This window comes from Scyliorhinus canicula, chromosome 10 (assembly GCF_902713615.1).
Source record: "Scyliorhinus canicula chromosome 10, sScyCan1.1, whole genome shotgun sequence".
In the NCBI taxonomy this organism is placed as follows: domain Eukaryota; kingdom Metazoa; phylum Chordata; class Chondrichthyes; order Carcharhiniformes; family Scyliorhinidae; genus Scyliorhinus; species Scyliorhinus canicula.
In genome coordinates, this window is record NC_052155.1 from 98,509,718 (window position 1) to 98,533,542 (window position 23,825).

General features: G+C 42.2%; 1 protein-coding gene across 5 annotated transcripts in view; it reads left to right on the forward strand.

Annotated features, from left to right (window-relative positions):
- fam110b (family with sequence similarity 110 member B) overlaps positions 1 to 23,825 on the forward strand; it is a 189,985-nt gene that overhangs the window by 14,726 nt on the left and 151,434 nt on the right. Inside the window, exon 1 of one of the 5 annotated variants that reach the window (XM_038809405.1) lies at positions 19,041 to 19,059. The exons of the other annotated variants lie outside the window; for them this stretch is intronic. The gene's annotated coding sequence lies outside the window, so the exon portion shown is untranslated. Of the gene's footprint in view, positions 1 to 19,040; positions 19,060 to 23,825 lie in introns of those variants that run through there. 5 annotated transcript variants of the gene reach the window in all.

The window sequence follows — 23,825 nt, forward strand, 5'->3', positions numbered from 1 at the left end:
GAGATAATCTTTTCATGGCAGAGAGAACAGTAGTACAGCTGCTTTGTCTGACTTCAGCTCCAATACTGAAAACAAACTAAAACACACCCTGCAGCAAACAGCTTAAAAAAAAAAGTAAAAAGCTGACAGACAGCCCAGCTCCATCCACTCTCTGACATCACTGCAGTAATAAACATCTATTTCTTAAAGGTACTCTCACATGACAGTATCCATTCCTCCCCTTTCAGAATAATTTGGGGAAAGGCAAAAATACAATGGACAGAATTACTTTGGTCAGTCCAGACAGTTGGGTCAGTCCAGACTATTTTGAGATGTGACTAGTCCCGATTACCGCATGTTGGGCCTGCTGTAGCATCTGGAACGTGTATAGATACTAACAGGTGCTGATAGGAGTGTGCTATCCACGATGTGCCTTCTGGTGGGCATGCAAGGCACCGTTCATGAGGTGTGAAGGCCTTGGACTTGCCACATAGGAGTCCCAACATGTCCAGGTTGAGACAGCCGTGTGTGCGTTCTCGGGTCCAGGAAATGTGGTTGATCTGAGTAATCAGCTGCCGGTGGTGGCTTGGCTCTTGGTAACAGGTGACGGTGATTGTGTATATAATGGCTGCCATTGGAGGCCGCCTCATAGCTGTTGGACTGCAGGGCCTTGTCGTTGACCACTAACTGGTCGTGGCCTCATGCGGTCTGTATATAGACCATTTGGTTCGATGCTGCAGGACAGAACGTGGGCATAGGAACATCGGAATTAGGAGCAAAGGGAGGCAATTCAGCCCTTTGAGCCTGCTCTGCCATTCAATCAGATCGTGACTGATTTCTTCCTGGTCTCAAATCCACCTCCCCACCTGTCCCCCATATCCTTTTAACCCATTTTTTAAAATCAGAAATATATCTATCTCCTTTTCAATAACTCCGATTCCACCGCACTATGGGGCAGCGAGTTCCACAAATAATGTTTGCCATAGTGCACCTTGCTGTTTAAATCTGCATTGTAATAGTGTTTCATGTGCGTTGGTTTCAAGTTCTGACTGCAACATTGCCTTGGCAGAGTCAGGATAGTGGTCCTGGTGAATCGAGAGAAGAGCCATTAAGCTGATGAGGGTGGGCCCTGTCGGGGAGATTGCGGTGCCTTAGTGTGCAGCATTGAAATCAGTGTACCCCGTGCACACTTTTCCAGAGGATGAATAGTGGAGCAGGCTTGAGGGGACAAACAGCATGCTCTTGTTCTTGTTTCATATCGTCTTGGTGTTGTGCACAGCTCTCTCTCAGTAAGCCCATTGGACTGTGGGAGCTGCTTGGCATGTGATGAAAATCCCAAGTGGGAGCAAAGGTATGGAATTCAGCAGAGACAAGTTGGCAGGCGGTCGAGCTTTTACGGGATGCTATGTGTGGCAACGTGTCTACTTTCACAATTACTGAATTGCTGGTAGTACTTGGCAAAAGGTCCAGTTCAAACCCAATACCAGGTGTTGCTTGCTGTCCCATTTAAAAATGTTTGCTGCCATGGATGCCCACGGTAGATCTGGGAGCTCGTGTCAGGGTAGGGGCTGTCTCGTTTGTATGGTGTGGCTTAAGCATGTTGCAGGGAAACAACTGGAAGACTCTCTCTATGTCAGCTTGCATAGAAAGCTAGTACAGTGACATGTTGGACATGGCCATATTGCCCTTGGGATGCCTTTGATAAACTTGTTAGGTGCAGTACTGCTGGAGATAGGTGGAATGACGAATTGCTGACCTCACAGGATTAGATCATCTTAAATGGTTAGTTCCTCTCAAAGCAAAGTACGCACTTGAAGTCATGAAGAAGTTCACTTGAAGATTCTGGCCAGCCTTGCATGATGACATCATACAGTTGAGTACCTGCTTCAACTACTGGATGCAGCGGGAGGAAAATACCTCTGTCCCCATGATGTCGATGTCTGCTTCACGATCAGCCTGGTCTGTGTTAGATACGGAGGCTCTGAAGGGTGCATCGACTAGGTAAACGTCCTTGCCACGCTTGCATGCCACATTGATGTTGTAGACATGCAGATGCAGTGTGAAGAGGTCAGCGGTTGATAGTTCGTTTCCACGGTTGCTAAATGACCATAGATGAAATTGTGGCATTTCTGACCAGGACAAGGAGCCCTCTTTTGATTTGCACATACAACAGAGTTTGTGTCGGTGGGTGTCCTTGAGGCAAACCCTTTTGGTCTCCTATTTTATATGCATGCTGCACCAATTCTATGCTGTGATCTGGTTTGATTTGATTTTATTTATTTTGTCACATGTATTAATATACAGTGAAAAGTATTGTTTCTTGCATGCTGTACAAACAATGCATACCGTACATAGGGAAGGAAGGAGAGACTGCAGAATATAATGTTACAGTTATAGCAAGGTGTCGAGAAAAGATCAACTTAATATGAGGTAGGTCCATTCAAAAGTCTGATGGCAGTAGGGAAGAAGCTGTTCTTGAGTCGGTTGATACGTGACCTCAAACTTTGGTATCTTTTTCCTGACGGAAGAGAGTGGTATCTTTTTCCTGACGGAAGAGAGTATGTCCGGGGTGCGTGAGGTCGTTAATTATGCTGGCTGCCTTTCGGACGCAGCGGGAATTATAGATAGAGTCAATGGATGGGAGGCTGGTCTGCTGAGATTAGTTCAGGAGCTTGGACATTGACATCGCCGCCGCTTTAGCGTATTGAGTCTCGCATCTCCACCATTTTGTCTTGAGTCTGTTGAACAACTGTTCTTTCTAAAACCATTCGATGCCCTGATACAGGAGTTGACAAAGTGATCCAGTGATTTCCCTTAAACTACCCAAATTCATTCTGCATATCATCTCCAAGAAACGCTATAAATTGTGCTTATTGACCGGACTGCCCATGTGGCGACTGGCCGCAGTCTTTTGGATCAGGTTTTACACCACCATCTGTCAGCAGGCAGCCGACTTAGTGCACCTGATGGACCCTAAATTGGCATTTTTGCAGGGTTAAGCTTCAAATTGAGATCCCTGTTTAGGATACAATGAAGACGCTCATCATGTTCAGCTACAGTACAACTCCAGATAAAAAGGTCATCAACTATGATTTCACATGGTTGACCTGCAAAGAGCTGTTCCATACAGTGTTGAAAAACTTCACTGCCAGCAGAGATACCATGCGGCATTCAGAAAAAACTATCTGCCTACCAGGGGCATGAATTATAGTTTCCACTGGCAGGTGAAAGCAGAACTAGGGGGCATAGCCTCAAAATAAGGGGAAGTAGATTTAGGACTGAGTTTAGGAGGAGCTTCTTCACCCAAAGGGTTGCGAATCTATGGAATTCCTTGCCCAGTGAAGCAGTTGAGGCTCCTTCATTAAATGTTTTTAAGTTAGAGATAGATCGTATTTTGAAGAATAAAGGGATTAAGGGTTATAGTGTTTGGGCCGGAAAGTGGAGCTGAGTCCACAAAAGATCAGCCATGATCTCATTGAATGGCGGAGCAGGCCCGAGGGGCCAGATGGCCTACTCCTGCTCCTAGTTCTTACGTTCTTATGAATATGGTCCACCTTGAGAATGCCAGATCCAGTGGGATTTGTCAAAATTTGCATTTAACACACTCTTGCTTCTGATCTACTGTCTTCATGGAGTGACTTGTCTTCATGAGGTGATGTGGCCTGAGTATATACCCTGACTGTACCATCTGTTTTCATTGTGGCTACCAGCTGAAGCCCATTCTGTGGTCTCTTCTGCAGAGGTAATTATGCCCATTTCTGTCATTGGATGCAGCTTGTTGATTACCCTTTGCGTCACAACAATCTGTACCCTTCTTGGTGCACGTTGTTGGTGTGACCAAGTTGTCTATGGGAGATAACGGGTAGCTTGCTGAGTTTTGTCTGACAGTTGAAAATACCTTATCATCTCCTGGGGCACAGCATGGACTTCTGGGACAAGTTGGGACCACATTGGGAACATGTTCTGTAGAAAAATTGCAGGATCCTCCATGTTCTTCCGAATTTAATTTAAACAATCTGAATTTTGCGATCACAGTAGGACATGCAATGTTCAGCAGAGTATAGGCTTGTACGTTTTTTCTTTTTTTTCGGACAGTGCTGCATGCAGAAGATAATCCATTCGTGCTTGAATCTGTATAGTTGCTCAATTTTCCACCCAATCTACAGGAGGTATGGTGAGGAGTTGTCCTGAAACCAGAAGAAAATCCTCCCCCCTCCCCCCCCACCGTGCTACCTTGTGTGTAAGATGGTTTAGATCCATAATAATATTTTACCTGGGTGTAGGATATCTGTGATATAGTTGATTATTTTTGTGAAGTTTCTGAGTGAAGCATTTCTGCATGGCATTCTTCCATGTAACTTGATATGAAGCTAAAATCAGTGTTTCTGTCTTTTTTTTCAGCACATTTACTGAAAGCTTTGTTCTGTTTTCATGCTGATGCTGCAATATCTTCAGCTGTTTTTAAAAATAGCAACTGAATTTTGTTTTTCATTGATTTAAGCACCCAATTATTTTTTTTCCAATTGAGGGGCAATTTAGCATGGCCAGTCCACTTCTCCTATACAGCTTTTTTGGGTTGTGGGGGGAGGGGGGGGGGGGGGGGGGGGGGGAAAGACCCATGCAGACATGGGGAGAATGTGCGCACTTCACATGGACAGTGACCCGGGCACGAGATCGAAGCCGGATCCTCAGCGAAAAGCAACTGAATCCTTTGGAAAATTTTGGTCAGAGCAATAAGAAGACATTGAAGGTTTTGAAGTGAGATAGATTCTAATGACTGAGAAGGTGCATAGATTTTTACATTGTGCTCAAAAATCAAATGAGCTCTCGATCTAGTATAATCAGTGATATTCCTTACATTTTCTCTTCTGTATTTCTATATTTTTGTAAACTTTCAAAAAAAAGCTATGTTATTGTATTGGTAGGTAGAGAAACTATTGCTCAATGTTCTGACTTTGACTTGATCATATTATATATTGTTGTATTACCTGTAAATATCTATAAATAGCTAGCAAGTGCTTGTCAAGGAATCAATACGTTGTGTAAGTGCTCCAGGGGGCCACATTACATAGCTGCGTCAGAGATCAATGTGATGTGTACAGAGTCAGTCCAATCCAGTCCTGTTTTTTTTTGTACTGGACAGCATGGCAAAATTAAATGGAGGGTGGGAATTTTCCCATTTTGAGACCAAACAAAGGCAGGAACGTAGAGTGTTTACTGCTGCAACGGCCAGTGGAAAACACACCAAATCATCTGGCCCTGACCTCATAGTTAATCGGGTGTTTCACACTGTATTGAATGGCACGGCAGGCCTGGATGGTAGATCCAGGTGCCATCTTGACAAAAGTGCTCAACACCAGTGACTCACTATTGAAGAAAGAAGGTGGATCGCCTGAAAATGAAGATGGATCTCCAGGATCATTCTGAGGCTGGAAGATGGGCCCCCTCCAGGACACCTAATTTGGAAGGTCCACCTGTAAATGCACCCCCAAAAACACTGCTGTGGTGTTCCACGGTTGCAAGCGGCCTCCATCCTGAACTCCGGATGCAGCCCCAGGTATTGCTCAGATAAGCCACAACATCTGAATAACACATTGTTCCCAATGTGTTTCATGATAGTGTGTTTTCCTGCTCTCATCATGGAAATTTGGCATGGGATGCAAATGAGTTTCATGTTGGCCCCTGGTGGGTTTTCCAACCCCCACCATGACGGGCACTAGTGGAAAATCCCGCTATAAATTAATGGTGGCGTGAAACCGATTTCTGGGCAACGCACCAAATCCATCCCCCCACCTCTCACCACGCCTGCCGTCGAACTTGCCGGTGGGGGCTTGGGAGAATTCTGCCCAGAGATTCTGGCCTGTGTATGCTTAATGTGATTATTGATAAAATTTAGAAACTAAAAAACAACAAGAACATGTAGCGTGGGGGCAGCATGTCTCTGAGCAAACCTAAAGCATTTTAAACTAATTTGATGGTAATTTGTAAAATCGACCTGACCCACATATAGTGCCAGAAGAGAAATGTGTGAAAACAACGTGAAATGTATAGCTGCAGCCCATAATTAATTGGGAAGTTGATGATGTCTTGGAGGTATTTACACAGTTTAAATGAGAGTGAGATTGACATTCAGTTTCCTAAAAGGCACCAGTAATGAAGAGAGGGTCAGCTACATGCTTCTGTGGATAGGAGATATAGAATTCAATGTATTTAATAGTAGTGAGCTTACTGATGAGGACATCAAAAGACCCAAATGATTGGAACTACCGGTACGAATTTCAAGGTGTCAAGACAGGAGTTTAAAAATTTTTTAAAAATAATCTTTATTGTCACAAGTAGGCTTACATTTACATTGCAATGAAGTTACTATGAAAAGCCTCCAAGTTGTCACTTTCCGGCCCCTGTTCTGGTACACAGAGGGGGAATTCAGAATGTCCAAATTACCTAACAGCACATCGTTCGGGACTTGTGGGAGGAAACCGGAGCACCCTCTATTGATATTGTTGGGAAAAAAATTAAAAATGCAGCTTAAATAGTGTAGGTTTTAAGGGCACAAGATGAAAGGCTGATGTATCTTTTTTGATGAAAATCACATGAATTTGGGGTGCTGCATAATATGAAGTACAGAAAAAGCTAATCGAGAAAGCTGAACTGACGATATCTGTAGATACTGCCAGAGCACACAAGCCCACAAGAGAACAGATGAAGATGCTGACAACCCAAATGGTTAACCTTCTTCAGTTAAGCTAAGAGAAAGGCTGCAGGGTTGATGATGCAGTGCAGCAGCAACGAAAGAGAGGAAGATATGGATGACCACATGAATTCCCATACAGAAAGATATGTCACGCATATAGATTAGTCTGCAGAGCTTGTAGAAAGGCCAATCACGAGGCAAGGATGTTCAGAACAAAAGTAGAAGCTGGTGGATGCGACACCAGTGTCTGAGCAACTGGGTGAATGGACAAGAAAAGAAACCAAAATATCCACACGCTGGGAGATGATGGTGAATTTCAATGGACATGGAAACCATTCGTATTGCATGATGTTGGAAAATAATTCCCAGAACCATTCAGAACAGGAAAGATTTAACGACTTAAAAGTGAAAAACTGATATCGGAGCAAGCAGTAACATTACCTCGCTCAGACTATCCCAGAAGCTCTTTCCTGAAAATTTAGAAGAAAATAGTTATCCAAAGATTGGTGTTCTGACGGCATATTGGGGGACTGAGATTCAAGAGCTGGGTGCAACCCAAATTGGAGGGACACGCAAAGAAAGATGGTAACTGTATAGTCTGCATCACTGCGACAAATTGTCCAACTATTCTGGAGTCGAGCAGTTGTGAACTGTAGTGAAGCATGAGGTAAATGAGGCAACAGCGGATTGAAGAGTTACACCCATTGAAAAGCAACTCCGATCTGTTGTAAATGTACCCCAGTATTTCGATGAGATGGTTGGATGCTTTGAAGATTTTGAGTATGAAAGCGCCATCAACCCAGTGATTCATCTGCTATGTAAAGTACCGATAAAACTAAAAGGAAAGTTTGATTCTGGTGAATGCCTTTTATCTCTTGGTGCTCTTTGACAGAGGCTAGATTTGGGTAAATTCCCTCACTGAGAGAAGCAAAATGAATGGCTAAGAATTTGCCTGGATCCCAAAAGTCAGTCAAGTCATTATGCCTCCGACTTGTAGATTTGGCCTTCATTGCTCTGTGATGAGATGAGTTGGCATGCTGCTCCACAGGCAATGTGAGTGCTGTCCACGGAGTTGCAGAAGTTGTACTTCTAACTTGTAGATGCTGCCGCTCCCTTTGTCATGGATCTGGCCAACAACAGGTAGAAATCTACCTCGCCACAGCATTCAAAAGGCATAATGAAATGTGATTTTAAAAGTAATGGGATGCAGGTGTCTGGACAAATGATATATAGTTGCCAGCACCCTTCGAAGCAGAGAGGCAGTTTAATCGAGACCAGAAGTCTAGATTAGCATCTATTTCTTGGAGCTAAGGTTGTGCAGAAAACTTCGTAAAGACGGCTGTAAATATCTTTGCTGGACCAGGAAAATATGTTTTCCAGACTTGACTATCCACACTGTTGTGGGGTAATTTTAAGATGGATTTGATTTAGATTTATTTAATTTAGATTGTGTTTGAGAAAGGGAAGGACTTGAGGAGATCTATTTTAGAATAAGGGATGCGAAATGGAAAGTCTTTTGGATATATTTTAGAACAAGCAGTACGTTCTACCTAAACAGCTAGACTGCTTAAACATAGAACATAGAGAAATAGCACAGAACAGGCCCTTCGGCCCACAATGTTGTGCTGAACTTTTGTCCTAGGTTAATCATAGATCATAGAATTTTGGACACTAAAGGCAATTTATCATGGCCAATCCACCCAACCTGCACATCTTTGGACTGTGGGAGGAAACCAGAGCACCCAGAGGAAACCCACGCAGACACTGGGAGGATGTGCAGACTCCACACAGACAGTGACCCAAGCCGAAATCGAACCTGGGACCCTGGAGCTGTCCACAATGCTACCGTGCTGCCCTTAAGAACAAATTAATCTACACTCCATTATTCTACCATAATCCATGTACCTATCCAATAGCCGCTTGAAGGTCCCTAATGTTTCCGACTCAACTACTTCCACAGGCAGTGCATTCCATGCCCCCACTACTCTCTGCGTAAAGAACCTACCTCTGACATCCCTCCTATATCTTCCACCATTTACCTTCAATTCATGTCCCCTTGTAATGGTTTGTTCCACCCGGGGAAAAAGTCTCTGACTGTCTACTCTATCTATTCCCCTGATCATCTTATAAACCTCTATCAAGTCGCCCCTCATCCTTCTCCGTTCTAATGAGAAAAGGCCTAGCACCCTCAGCCTTTTCTCGTAAGACCTACTCTCCATTCCAGGCAACATCCTGATAAATCTCCTTTGCACCTTTTCCAAAGCTTCCACATCCTTCCTAAAATGAGGTGACCAGAACTGCACACAATACTCCAAATGTGGCCTTACCAAGGTTTTGTCCAGCTGCATCATCACCACACGGCTCTTAATTTCAATCCCTTTGGTAATGAATGCATACTGGAGGAAGTTTTACAAATGAAGATTAATGAACCCCACAGAATACTTTACAATTCAGATTATAAAACTTGTGTTGCGTAATCAAAAGTTTATGCCATTATTGTAGACTTAAATATTGTCATCGTAATTTTAGTACGTTTGACAGAGCAATGTCACAGATGTTTTAGTTTCAAATCTCGCATATGGAGAACATCTGGCCAGTGGTCTAAATAACCTCCTCTTCTATAGTGACGTTTTTGATATAAATATTCAGACCAAATTTATATTGCAATTTAAAACAAACAACTTGCATCTTTTCTATTGTCTGTATTGCATAACAATACAGACAATCCTGGCCAGCTCAATGCCTTCTTCCACAGCCATGCCAACTCCTGCTAGGACTGTGCTCAATATCTCAATTGCTGAAAATGGACATTGTACATCTGTTGGGAGATGACTTCCAACGGTAAAATGTGCCAGTGTCAAGTTGCGGCTCAGTGAACAGATCTCTTGATCTGGGTCAAAAGATTGTTCGTTCAAATCCCACACCTACAATTTGAGCTCAAAAACCTTGGCTGACGTGTTAGACGTTTAGCTGCTGTTGTATAACGTGTCAAAAGTTCTTCTCCTTTTGACAAACACCTTTATTTCACTTTAACAGACTCTGCACACAACTATCTTCACATCACCTGACACAAAGGTTACCTGAAGCCTCTTTACATATCAGTGTCAAATTATTGGATACTTAACATAAATGAGACAACTAATTGGAATGTCTCTTAACCCATTACTCAACATTCTCCCCTTCCTGGGAGATAAAAAAATAATTAGGTGAAAACAGAATTATAAGAAACTCAAAAACACACGCAATTTCTCCCTTCTCTTTTTTTTTTTCTTTTTTTTTTGGAAGAAAACAAAACAGACACCGAAACAGACGCCCTTCATTAACAATATCCAAAGGTTTCTGTGAACTAGCCCCTCTTTTTGTAAAACAGTCTGACAATTGATAGCTACTGTCGACCAATTTAATTTTTGCTATTTCCCCTCTGTCCAACATCTGCTTCAAACTTGCGATGTCTATCCCAACCTTTTTTAATTGACACATTTTGTAGAGTGCACATTTTCCCAGAGGGATTTATTGTCAATTTGACATTCAATAGGTATATTACCCAAATCCCCTAATTCCAAAATTTCTGTCAATATCTGAGATATATAAAAGGCCACATCCACCGCATCTACAAGGCTTAATGTCTCAACAGCCCAAGTGCTTTTAACCACTCCTTATTTTCTTTGTTTCCCACACAAGAGGAAAACATTTACCATTGTTTCCCAAAAGGAAAATTATTAAACCTCCTGTGCTTGAAACCCCATCACCCAAATTTGCATAGGACACATCACTATAAATTATGAGTTTCAAGTGGCTAAGGTCACCTAAAAGTGGGAACCTCAAAACGTACTCCTACATTTTTAGTTTGACCAATGCTTTATTTGCTCTTATTATGTCTTCCACTTTGGGATTATTCATTTTTGTACTCGACTCTCAGACATCATGTCTGTCTGCTCTGTCTAAATTTGAAAATTTGTAATCTGTACCCATTATTCTTGATGAATATACCCTAACAGTTTGATTGCCATGTTGCAAAATAATTGTTTTGCTATCTCTGCCTATGATTTTCCCTGGGCCTTTCCATTCATTAAAATTGTCCATATTATAGTATACGATGTCTCCTTGCTGAAAAACGGAATCTGATGGCTGTACATTATGTCTTAAAGCTCTGCGAATTCTTTGAGACTTCTGCTTCCAAAAAAAGCATTCTGCTATGTAACGTATTTAAACGCTCAGCAAAAGCAGAGCTAATCGTAGTCCCTTCCCAAGCTGGAGGCTGGTCATCTAAAATGGACAGAATTTTAGGATGTCCAACAAACATTAATTGATGAGGATTATAGCCCCCAACCATCTGCAATGAATTCTTTGCATGTACCGCCCATACTAAAGCTGAATTTAGCTTGCAGTTTGGTCTATCTGCCAAAATTTTCCGGAGCATGTCATCTATTATGGCATGGTTTCTTTCATACATACCATTACTAAACATTACGCAGCCGTATTCATAACTGTGATATTCATGTTTTCACACATATCCCTAAACTCATCATTAGCAAATTCACCCCCATTGTCCATAAGGAATTTTGCCGGTGGGCTCATTCCTGTCCCTATCCATTTTTACACGATTTGATCCAGAATTACTCTCCTTTCTTTACTTCGTACAATCGTTGATTGATTAAATCGGGTTGCTAAATCTACAAAATGCAAAATAAATATATTATTGGCGTTATCCCAGATCTTAAGGTCCATGGCCACAATGTCATTAAAATCCCTGGCCAAAGATAGGATTACTATCGGTCGTGCTGGTGTCCTTCTACAAACTTCACCGTGATCACTAACCTGTTCTATCAGTTCAGTATAGTCTTCATTCCTTACCCCTGCATCCTTTAATAAATCTTTCAGCCTCTGAGGAGACAGATGTGCAAATTGCCTATGCAGTTTTAATACAACGAGCTTTTTATCAGCTAAAGTCCCATTTTCAACTGCCATTAATACATCCTTAACAACTGTACTTGAAATATTATTTGTCAGTAATGGAATACAATAGTGTCCTGACTGTGTAAATTGTAAGTCTACCATCTTTCCAAAAACTATTGCCTTATCCTGTTTCATATCCAGTTTCATGTGTGCTTTCTTCTTCGACGGTCTGCTCAGAAGCAAAGGTATCTCACTTGATACAACATCCGTGCTAATGAAATGATTCACTCTGACAATATTGCAAGGGATCACCACTCTTTTCAGCGACTTCAGTGTATTATCATCCCCAAACCTGAAACTTGTGGAACTTTCAAATTCCTTAACCTTGTTATGATTTTCAGCATTTAAGGAGTCCAGGTTACATTTTAACCAGTCAATTCCACACACAGTAGATGTGCAGCCACTGTCCAATACAGCACAATTGAAGGATTCTGCAACCAACACCCTAATTACCGGCATAAAACTGATTGTTAATAGGACAATGCCTTCTTTCTGGTCACTATCTTTTTCCTCTTCTGACTCTTCTGTGTCATGTGTCGCTTCAAAGACTATTATAACGTGTTGGACAGTTGAAAGCATAATGTAATTGAAAGTCACATCAAAAACATCGATTTATCATACCCCGGACATTATTGTTGGTTCTAACTGGGTTTCTATCTTCATAATTTCCGGGTCCCGATCTCCTTCTATAGTCTTGGAACCTATTCGTAGCCGTACAATTTTGCCCGTCCTGTTAGTCTTCCATATTCTGCTTTATTGCAGACTGATTTGATGAGTGCTACCTTAGACTGAATACCACGTCTTGGCCACTTACGTTTTGACACTTTAATGATGCAATTACACTGTTACTTCAGGTTGAGGTGAGGCAGCTTTGGGTGCTTATTCACACAATGTAGAGCAATATAACTGACCAGCTGAGCGCAATAAAGCTAACTGATTTAACATTCCTTTTAGGAAGACGTCTTGCAATTTTAGGTTTTGCCAACTGCAGTATAACTTCAACCTGGGGCAATGTTGCAATTTAAAACTTTTGAAGTGCTGAGTGGAATGTTTTATTGTTGGGTGAAATAGCCGTTGCTCTTGCATCTTCCTAATGTAAACGATCAAGCTTTTGTCAAGTGGAATTCTGCAGTTGTGAAAGTATAGAAGCACAGAACTTCATTGTCACTGCACTTCGCTGTGGGTCAGACTAAGGTCGCTCTAATATAATTCCAGCCTGTCGACTGCTCATTAGAAATGGCAAGTACGAGTCCACTGCAGCCTAAGAGTAGGCACATGAAACTTAATTTAAGATTTGTTTTCAAATTGTTGTTGAGTGTTTTTGAGTGCCTGAGCCTTTCGAGGAACAAACTTTGACAGGCCTCAATAGGTTAGATTGCTGTGTCCGGTTTTGGTTGTTTCACATGCTGGGATGATAGTGTGGCTTTGGAAGTTGTGAGGGGGGCACAAGATTAATCTTCACTTTAAAGCATCTTAAATTACCAAGATAGGCTCAAAGACTTGGAACTCTGTACTTGGAGAAGTGTAAAGGAAAGAATGTTGGGAATTGAGACATACCAATGAAGTGTAGTCACGGACAAAGGAAAAAGCAAATTTTGCAGTCAGATTCCACGAACAACAGTGAGATAATGACCAAAGACCTGATGCACAGGGCCAGTGTCTCATCATCGAGTCGGGAATTTCCTGCCTCAGCAGACTTGTCTCCTCCTCGAGGTCTAATGCTGGTCCTAGTGTTGCTAGTCAGGACTGTCATAGGCAAGTAGTTCAGGCTGGTTAGAAGGTCCATCTCGGTTCTTTGGGACTTCAACCCAGTTGTGCTAAAAGCTATTAGGTTCTCATACCCCTTGTTTCACATGCCTCCTCCATCCTCCATGCTCACTCATCCTGTATGCTATGTAGAACCAATGAGCCGTATAAGTGACTTTTAGAAACACTGATTCAGAACTCGACTGGGCGGGGGGGGGGGGGGGGGGGGGGGTGGTTGCTGTTATTACCCTTCAAAAAATCCATACTGAAAACCCTGATTAGTTAAGGTTTTCTTAAATGCTCTCTAAACTCTTTTTGTGCTATGGATTCTAGCAGTTTATATACAATCTAATTAAGTCTTAACTGGCCAATATTCTTTCTCTTTTTATCCCTCTCCATCTCTAATGGGAGTAATATATTTGCCACCCTTGAGTGTTTAACAGTTTCTGATTCCAAAGATCTTTCAAAAGCTACCACCTGTCCACAACCTTCAGTATACTGGGTCACTTGTTCTCTCATTTGCCTTCGAGTTCTGAGTACATGGTGACTTTTCTACATCCTCCTCTGGAACTACTATCGTATTTTGATACTCATTTGTAAAAATTGAATTTAAATGAGCAATACTTTCCTTCCTGAATCACAAAACCATTTTTTGGGTTCTTTTTCGTGTGTTTTTAAAAGCATTTGTTATGCTGCTTTGTTGACTACTAGCCTGTAGGCTTTCTTCATTTTTTTCTTGTTTCCTTTGTATGCATTTTAATATTTATCATGGTTTCCTTCTGTAATTTCTCTCATTTATTTGCTTTTTCTTCCCAAAGGTTAATTTAACTTATCCCTCTGTATTGTGAAAACTCGGCCTTTTTGCCCCGAGCCAAGATGTACCTATAAGTCCATCTTTATAATTAAATGTCTGCCAACCCTAGTCTACATTTTGACCTGACATTTTTTTTCAATCAGTTAATCCAATTTTGGTTCCCCACTTCATCACCTAGCTGAAATTAACAATTTTCCAGTCCACTACCTCAGAGCCTTGACAGCTAATTTTCTTTAGTACATTATCTATTTTTGGTGTGATTCTGATATCCACTCGTGTTCTGCTTCTTTATCTGGAAATAGATGTACTACTACCTCCCGTTTGCTGGGCATGCAAGAGGTAGATTAAGCAAACATTCTGGGGTATATCCAAGATCTCTTCTATTTAGACCTTGTTTGCCTCTGGCCACCTTAGTACACTGGAGACCTTCTACTAATTTGCTGACTAATCTTCAGTCGATTTTCTACTATTTAATGATCTATAATTCCCTCTGATATGGGAATTCAGAAAATCATGGAATTTTATAGCACTGAGCAACACTTGCATGTTACTCAAAAGCTGTTGATTCCCCTGCCCATGACTGTTCAAAATTTTATTTTTCAATTAATTATGTACTTCTTCCAGCTACCATTACTTCTGTTTTCACCATGTTCCATTTCCAGCCGTCTTCATTATAGAAATTCTCCTGAGCTCGAGCTCATTATTCTTTCTGTCACATTAAATTTATTTCCTTTTTGCAATGAACTTATCAGCAGGTTGAAACAGCTTTTCCAAATTGAACACCACTATTAAGGAGAAGTGAAAAATTAAGAGGAAGTCTTCAGAAAGTTCACCCAATTCAGAATTTTTCAGGTGGAAGCACCGACAATTTATAATTCTCTTTCCCATTCCTGGTTCAGAAGAAGAGAGCCCCAGTTTCTCTAATCCTCAAATCTAAAGCTTCTCAGCTCTGGCATTGTCTTAGTGAATCTCTTCTGCATCCTCCCTGAGACATTGATATCTTTCTGAAAGATAAAGATGTCTGTTACTGGATACTATTATACAGTAAATTGTGATTTGTATATGTTTGGCATTACCTGTTTGCATTTTTACTCTAAGGAATCTAGTATCTAGTATGCTTTTAATTTTACAATATTTTAAAAGCTTGTACATCTGAGTCCCCAAGGCTTCTTGCTCCTCTACCTTTTAAAGTTTTACAATTTAATGTGTATTTCCTCTCCTTATGCTTCCTCCTGTGTGAGCATTCTCTATTATTTTTCTTTGCAGTAGCGGGTGAGTTTGGGTTTCTTCCCAATGGTGTGAAGTGAACATGAGTAGATGTTCATTTCTAGAGGAAAAACAATATCATTAGGAGGCAACAGGATAACTCTGACCAGCTTGTGTACAGAAGTACAAAATTGGTGCTTAATCTGTGCCAAATTAAGAAAATGTTCAAAAGACAAAAGGTTGGCGCCTGATTTAGGAAATTACTTTTGGCATTTCTTCAATTTGGTGATTTCTTAAAATGCTTAAGAGACAAAATTAGCCTGAAACAAAAGTGAAGTTTACTACATGTGCCATGTATTCAGATGTATTACTTAGAACTTGGTAACTAATTTGCTTAGAACTAAGCAAATTAGTAGAACGTCTCCAGTGTACTAAGGTGATTAAGTAATAATCTTAACCATATTATAAAACTAAGCTTATAATGTGAATGAACACTGGTTAGCTTTGCTCTTTCTTTCGTGTTGTGCTATGCAATATTCAATGTATTTTCTTTCGTCAGTACGTCAAATAATGTGTTGAAGAGGTCAGGCGCGATTCAGCAGAAAAAGACCCTGCTATTCAACGCCTGTTTGCCATTTATTTTGGCCCCGGTGAAGAACTCCCTGCTGAGACCATTATTTAAGTCATTTCCTGCACTGGCGAGCAAAGCTTGTCACTGCAGGAAGACAACTCGCGGATCAGGGTGTCATTTTTAAAGGCAGCCCCGATCTTTCGACTGTCCCCTTAACCCCCGCTCAGCACCCTAACCGCGGCCTCAGGACCCCCCACTCCACGCGACTTACCTTGGGGCCTTTGAGTCCCTCGTTACCCCACCTCTTATGGACAAGGCCCTTGATGGGGATCTTGGCACTACCAGCCTAGCACCCTTGCGGTGCTCCTGCCAGTCTGGCAGTGCCACCAGGGAAATACCAGGGTGCCATCCTGCCCAGTGTCCGACCAGCCGGAGGTCTCAACTCCTCAGTGGGAAACCCCCCCTCCCCAAGGTACCATCACGACTGGTTGACAATTTTGTGAACTAGTACCAAACGGCCCTGGGTGAATTGGGTGAGCACATATTTAAATTGGCCTAATGGCTCATTTAAATATGCGTGCCTGGATCTTGCCCAGCAAGAGCGAGACATTTCAAGTATTGCGATTCTTGATGAAGGTCTCTCGCGCGATTCAACGGCCAAGTTGGGCGGGTCGAGGCCGCTGAATCACACTCTGCATCTTTTCATGGTATCGTTTTCTTTTTTGGATTTCCCAATTATAATCCCAGGTCAAACCATTGAATGAACTGCTTACGGGTCTGACTGAGACATTAATGTAACTATGTACCACGAGATGTGTAACCATGTCTGGTGTGATTTCTGTCTCGTGGATTATTTTCATTTTGTATCTGAAAGTCTTTTGTCTCATGGAACGAACGGTTGGACAGAACACTGCAAATGCTCTCAAACACTCTCTCGATGGAGCACACCTGGGGCTGGATTCTCTGAGCCTCCGCGCCCAAATCGTGGTCGCCGGAGAATCGCTCGGGAGTCTCTCTCGCGCGAACTACGCAGTAGGGGGCCATTGACAGAGAACCCCCCCCCCCTGCGATTCTCCGAGGAAAACTGGCTGAATTCCCGACGGCATGCCACCTATCGGCCGTCAGGAACGGCTGGTGACGGCTGCGGATTCAGTCTGTGGCCGCCCTGGTGGGGGATAGTGGGATCGATCACCGAGGGGGGCCTCATGGACAGCCAGGGGACGATCGGGCATCACAGGCCGCCGCCATGCGCATGTGCGGACTCCTGACTGGAAGTGCGGGGCCCCGTATCCGCAGCCAGAGCCCTGCCAGCCCCCTGCAGGTAGGAGAATCACTCAGGACTTTCTTAAGGAAAGTCCAGAGTAATTTGCCAGCGTAACATAGCCCCATTATTGGAGAATCTCGTCCGTGGTCTTTCCAAATACCAGAAATGCTGTTTGAGGGCTATATGGTGTGTTCCAGAATTTAGTTAGTATTGATAGTATTGATACAGAATGCTAAATAGTCAGAGAAGATGGTGTTTTTTTTCTTGTTCCCTTGTAGTTGTCATCTGTTTGGTTTCCACCTTCAAATAATTATGGCAACATCAATTGCCACAACATGATAAAAATCAGGACTGTTGCTCGAGTATCTTGCAGTGCATTGTGTTGCTCTGAAATCACCTGTACCTGAATTGAAATTAACATGATTTATATATGTCACAGGATTGTTTGATGCCCTGATAGTGACAGCAGTGTCAACAATTACACCATGTGCTTTAGGGAACCACCTACCTTATTGGGCCCACTCTTAATTGATGCCTCCCTTCCTATTGGAAAAGTGGAAAGCATGGCGACACTGGAAAACATGACTCCCAGGTCTCCGGAGGCCCTAGGTGGTTGGGCTGTGGGAAGGGTGTTACCTTGGCGCTCCTGACACCTGGGCACCTTGCACTAATGCCAGGTTGCCTGTGCCAGGGACTGTGCCCGGGGCTGCCCTGCCCTTAAGAGGTGGGGTGAGGAGAGGCAAGGGAACCCCCTAAAGAGGTAGGATGAGGCAGTGGGTGGGTGGGTGGGTGGGGGGTGGGTCCGGAGGCCGCAGTGTGTTGTCCGAGGCGGGGTTGAGAGATCAGGGCGGCCTTTAAAAATGAGCTGAGCTTGTCCGTGCAGGAACGAGGTAAGTGCAGCCTCAGCAGGGTATTCCCAACGAGGCCAGAAGAAACAGATTCCTGTTTGATAGCGGGGTCGTTCACAGCGCTGCATACTATACGCATCCAAAATGGGACTCTGTTTTGCGAGCATTAAATCGCGCCCACTGTCTTTGTCATTTGATGTCATTCTCGGGCTGTTTGTAGGATGTGTGGCAAGTATGGACTGTACCAGCACAGTTGTCTCTCCTCCCTCTTTTGGATTTCTCTTTCAAAACAAGGTAAAGAAACCAGGGTAACCATTAGCTGGGAGAGATGTGATGTTCACGGTCAGAACCACTTGCAGCTGCATGGCAATAGGAATGCAAAGGTCCGCTTTACCTTACTCTCCGAAATAATGCAGGTCCTGCAAATATGGTAACTTAGTATTGTAACTTCAATGACAAAACTGATTGTTTTCCTCCCAATGCCTGTTTTGTACAGGTTCTCAGCTAAACAAAATCTGTACTAGAAAATAGCAAAATAGATTTGGCCGCCTTGTGTTTTTCCAACCTGCCAAGTGTACGGCACTGAATTTGCAGAGAAATAAGCACAAGAGCTTTGATGATAAATCCAGAAAAAAAATTCTTCCTAACAGGAAATCTGGACCTTTCCGGTGCATGTCCCTGTCTTTTATCAGATTGCTCTTGGAAGCTCTGACCTTCTTGTCTGCATGTATATCAAAATTGTTTACTCCAGACATTGTCTTCTTGTAAAAAAAATATAGACACATCTATAATTAAAGCTGTTTAGTTATCTGATTGATAGTAATCATAAAATGAGCCTTGGCTGGATTTGTTGATGTTAAAAACTATTTAGCCTCTTGTAAATTTAGAAAATCTTGAGGAATTTCATAATCTGCATGCCTGAAAATCCTCATGGGCACCAAACTCAACATCTGGAAGATTCACTGGTGCAAACATTTTATAGTAAGTACCTCATCAATTATTATTTTACAACTTTATAACTACTTCAAGTCTATTTTGTTGTCAACAATATATAAGATCAAGTTAATTTAGAGAGAAGATGAAAATAATTTTAAAATGCTGTGGCTCTGTATTTCGCTGTTTTGCAGAAAAAGGAACTGTACATTACAGAAATTGTATTTTGCGAGCACACATTATTTTGCTTTAAAGAAAGCATTATGAAAGAATCCTAGAATTCCTACAGTGCAGGAGGAAGCTATTCGGCCCACCAAGTCTATGCCGACCCTCTGAAAGGGCACCCTACCTAGGTTCATTCTCCCGCCCTATCCCCGCAACCCCACCTAACCTTTGGACAGTAAGGGAGAATTTAGAATGGTCATTCCACCTAACCTGCACATTTTTAGATTGTGGGAAGAAACTAGAGTACCCGGAAGAAACCCACGCAGACAGGGAAGAATGTGTGAACACACACAGTCACCCAAGGTTGGTATTGAGACTGGGTCCCTGCCGGTGTGAGGCAGCAGTGCTAACCACTGTGCCGGCGTGTTGCTCCATCTTATTGTATATCTGCAAAACAAGTAAAAGATATTTCCTATAGATTAAACTACAAGGACTTTCCTTTGGCAACACTTATACTTAAAAATTTCCAATAAGGAATGTTTCATATAAAAGACATTTGAGAAAGGAGGCGTTGAACAAGGAAAATACGTGATGGTAGTCTTTTACATTTAACAGTAAGATTTTGGCAGTTCTTTTAGAGGCAGGAAAACTTTGCCGTGTTTTATCTTATTTAAGTGCTCAAGTTCTAAAATAGACTTTATTTGCCATTTGTAACCCTGTTGCCTTTTAGGAAGGTAGTGTGAGATGCAATAAGTGATATCATCACTCCTCCAGTTGTGTCATGGAGGGTAGGAGTTATGTGGGTTAGTATTATGTTTATGGGAGTTACTTACAGGTTAGACAAAGGATAACCAAGATGCCACACCGCAGGTTACCTAACCAGTGGTCAGAGTTTACCTCAGAGTTGTTGCTTGCGTCGCAGCATAAGATGGAAGACAGAAGTGTCTCTGGTGATGTCACCACATATCACATGAAATTCTATACAGAAGGACGCTGGTTACAATACATAAATTAGATTTACAGTTAATAATATACCACTTAACACTTTCTAAAAAGGAATTTGGTAGTTACATGATGAGGAACAAGATTGAGGATTATAAGGATTATGTGTTTGATCAATTCTGTTAGCTAGATTAGCTCCTGTAGCTGCTGATTGTTATTTTGTGCTTCATTTAGGTTTAGTCAATAATGAATGTGTAGTAGAGAAACTGAGCAATAAAATCCCTCAACCTTTTTTCCAAACCTAACTAATCAAGTTCTTCAAGTAATCTCTTCACACGCCTGATAGGTAGTGATTGCAATTACCCCTCTATGAACAGGTACTGAAACTGGACTAACACCTTCATGAAGCACTATATTTAGAGTTGGACCATCAGAAATGCTGCATCAGGTGAAACATTATGAAGATTGGGCAGGTGGATTTTTAACAAAGCACATCAGCTGTTCAAAGAAGAGCTGAAAGTTCTCCATGTTGTAGCTACCATTCCTGCCTCAGGGAACTCTCTAAAATCATATCTGGTCATTCATTCACTTGTTGTCTGTGCCCATGACGTGTAAATTGGCTGCGCTGTTTGATGATAAAAGAACATTGGTTACATTTCAAAAGAAATCCTTTATTTTTTTAAAAGCACTTGGGAAATCTGAGGATATGATAAGTTATCATGTTTGTGCAAACTTCCCTCTTTGAGGTTCTCATTCCCTTTAAATCCCTCCATTGTCTTACACTTGCCTATCCCAGTGTGCCCCTTCAGCTATATGTCCTGCTGTGCACACTACCTGGTTCTTCAACACCAAACCCTATCTCTTACTTGCTACTCCTTTTACTCACCTTCCTCTCGCAGTCTCTCCCGCACATCTTTGCCTTCCAATCTTCTTCCCTGCCTTGAAAAACCTTCATAAATCAATTTTCCTGTGCTTTTACCTCCTGTTAACCCTGTACAGCGTTTTGCCTTCAAAGAACGACTTGCATTTATTTATTTGTGCTTTTCATGATCGTTAGATCTCAAGCGTTTTACAACTAATGAAGTACTTTTGAAGTGTAGTATACTTGTTATATTTCATTGTGGCCACAAAGAGAACATGGAACATAAAACATAGAACAGTACAGCACAGAACAGGCCCTTCAGCCCACGATGTTGTGCCGACCATTTATCCTAATCTAAGATCAACCTACCCTACACCCCTTCAATTTCCTGCTGTCCATACGCCTGTCTAAGAGTCGCTTAAATGACCCTAATGACTCTGACTCCACCACCTCTGCTGGCAGTGCATTCCACACACCCACCACTCTCTGTGTAAAGAACCTACCTCTGACATCTCGTTCTTGGATAATTTATTTATTTTCTTTTTTTTTTTCTTTTTATAAATTTAGAGTACCCAATTATTTTTTCCAATTAAGGGGCAATTTAGCGTGGCCAATTCACCTAACCTGCACATCTTTTTGGGTTGTGGGGGCGAAACCCACGCAGACATGGGGAGAATGTGCAAACTCCACACGGACAGTGACCCAGGGCCGGGATTCGAACCCGGGTCCTCAGCGCCGTAGGCAGCAATGCTAACCACTGTGCCACCGTGCTGCCCTCTTAGATAATGTATTGTAGTTAGTAGTTTTTTTTAAACATTTCTCATAGTTATCTAACCCATGCATTTATTTAATAATAAACATTTAACCAGTCAAGAACCAGATGTTCAATTGTGCATGAATCGAACAGGCCAAGCACCAGAAAGTAACACTCTCCAATCATCAGCAAAGTGATGGAAGGAGTCATCAACAGTGCTATCAAGCAGCACTTTCTCAGCAATAACCTGCTCACGGACGCTCAGTTTGGGTTCTGCCAAGGTCTCTCAGCTCCTGACCTCATTACAGCCTTGGTTCAAACATGGACAAAAGAGCTGAATGCCAGAGGTGAGAGTGACTGCCCTTGACGTCAAGGCAGCATTTGACCGAATGTGGCATCAAGGAGCCCTAGCTAAACTGGAGTCAATGGGAATCGGGGGGAAAACTCTCCGCTGGTTGGAGTCATACCTGGCACAAAGGAAGATGGCTGTAGTGGTTGGAGGTCAATCATCTCAGCTCCAGGACATCACTGCAGGAGTTCCTCAGGGTAGTGTCCTAGGCCCAACCATCTTCAGCTGCTTCATAAATTACCTCCCTTCCATCATAATGTCAGAAGTGGGGATGTTTGCGGATGACTGCACAATTGGGCAGCATGGTAGCATGTATGGAGGTTTTTTTGTGAAGGGTGTTGCTCATACAATCAAAGATGGTGATCTGCCCAAAGCCCGTGTAAACACTCTGCTGATATCACTACACATCATGTAAATGGTCTGCTTAATCGTCATTTACTTCATTTTCGTGACTTCCGACAACTTTGGGTGTGGGTCCACAATCGCTAAACATGTGACTCTCCAATGGACCAGCATAGTCAATATGTATTCTCTACCATGGCTGAGTTGGTCATTCCCTCGGATGTAATGGTTGTAATGGTGGAGTGTTCTTAGTTTTGCACAGGATTGACACTACCCTACTTTCTCTTCAATTTCAGCATTTAATTCTGACCACCAAAAATAACTGCATGGCAATTCCTTCATCCTCACCACACCAGCATGTCCCTCATGCTCTTGGTCAAGGGTTCTCCGTAAGCACAGAGAAATAATCACCATGATAGAACTCCATTTTGCACTTTCAAAGCCAAGTCTTTGTGTGATGTAAGGCTGGAGTTCTGGATATTTCCTGTGAACATCGTTTTAGGACCTGACAGCGTTTCTTTTTGGACCAGAACTCGATTGCTTTTTTCTATATATCTTTAAATTTGCGATGATGTCAGTGGTACACTATCCACTCACAAGAAATACAGAATGTTCTTCTGGGTCATGCTTGACTTAATGGCAATCGTGACAAAGCATCAGCATTTGGAAGCATCTTTGACTTGCAATGTTGGATATTGTACGTATGCCGACAATATCAATAACCATTTTTGCAATCGACTAGCTGCCAATGTAGGTATACGTTCATGCAAACCAAAGATTGCAGTCAAGGGTTGATAATCCACCAAAAGAGTAAAATAACGCCCATAAAGGTAATGGTGGAACCTTTGTGCACTGAAAGTGATGCATATGGTATAATTCTAGCTTTGAGACATTTGTGTATGCTGTCTGGCTTGATTTTTAGTTGCTCCTGCACTCCCTCAAAGCCTAGTGAATCTTCAAAAACCTTTTTTTGTTGCAAGTTGCTCTTTGAGTCCACTAATTGATAAATTGTTTCTGAGTAAGCTTAATCTTCGCCAATCATGCTCTGCCAAATAGAGCAGGACAATTTCCATGGGACAACATGAAGACGCAACTCCACTGTCTATCCATTTGCTTTTACTTTCACCATAATGGATCCTTTTAGTGGCACGACCTCTTCGGTGTACATGCTTGGGATTACCATATGACTGCTGAAAGGCAAATGCGTCCGCTTTTGATGATAAATTGTCTTGGGTATTACTGATATTGCTGTGCCCATATCCACTTCCATTACAATTTCATAACCTTCAAGTTTTGGATATGTCCAAAAACGTTGTTGATCACCCGGACTGTTGCTTCGCAGCGCCAGGGACCTGGGTTTGATTACTGACTTGGGTCACTGTCTGTGCGGTGTCTGCACG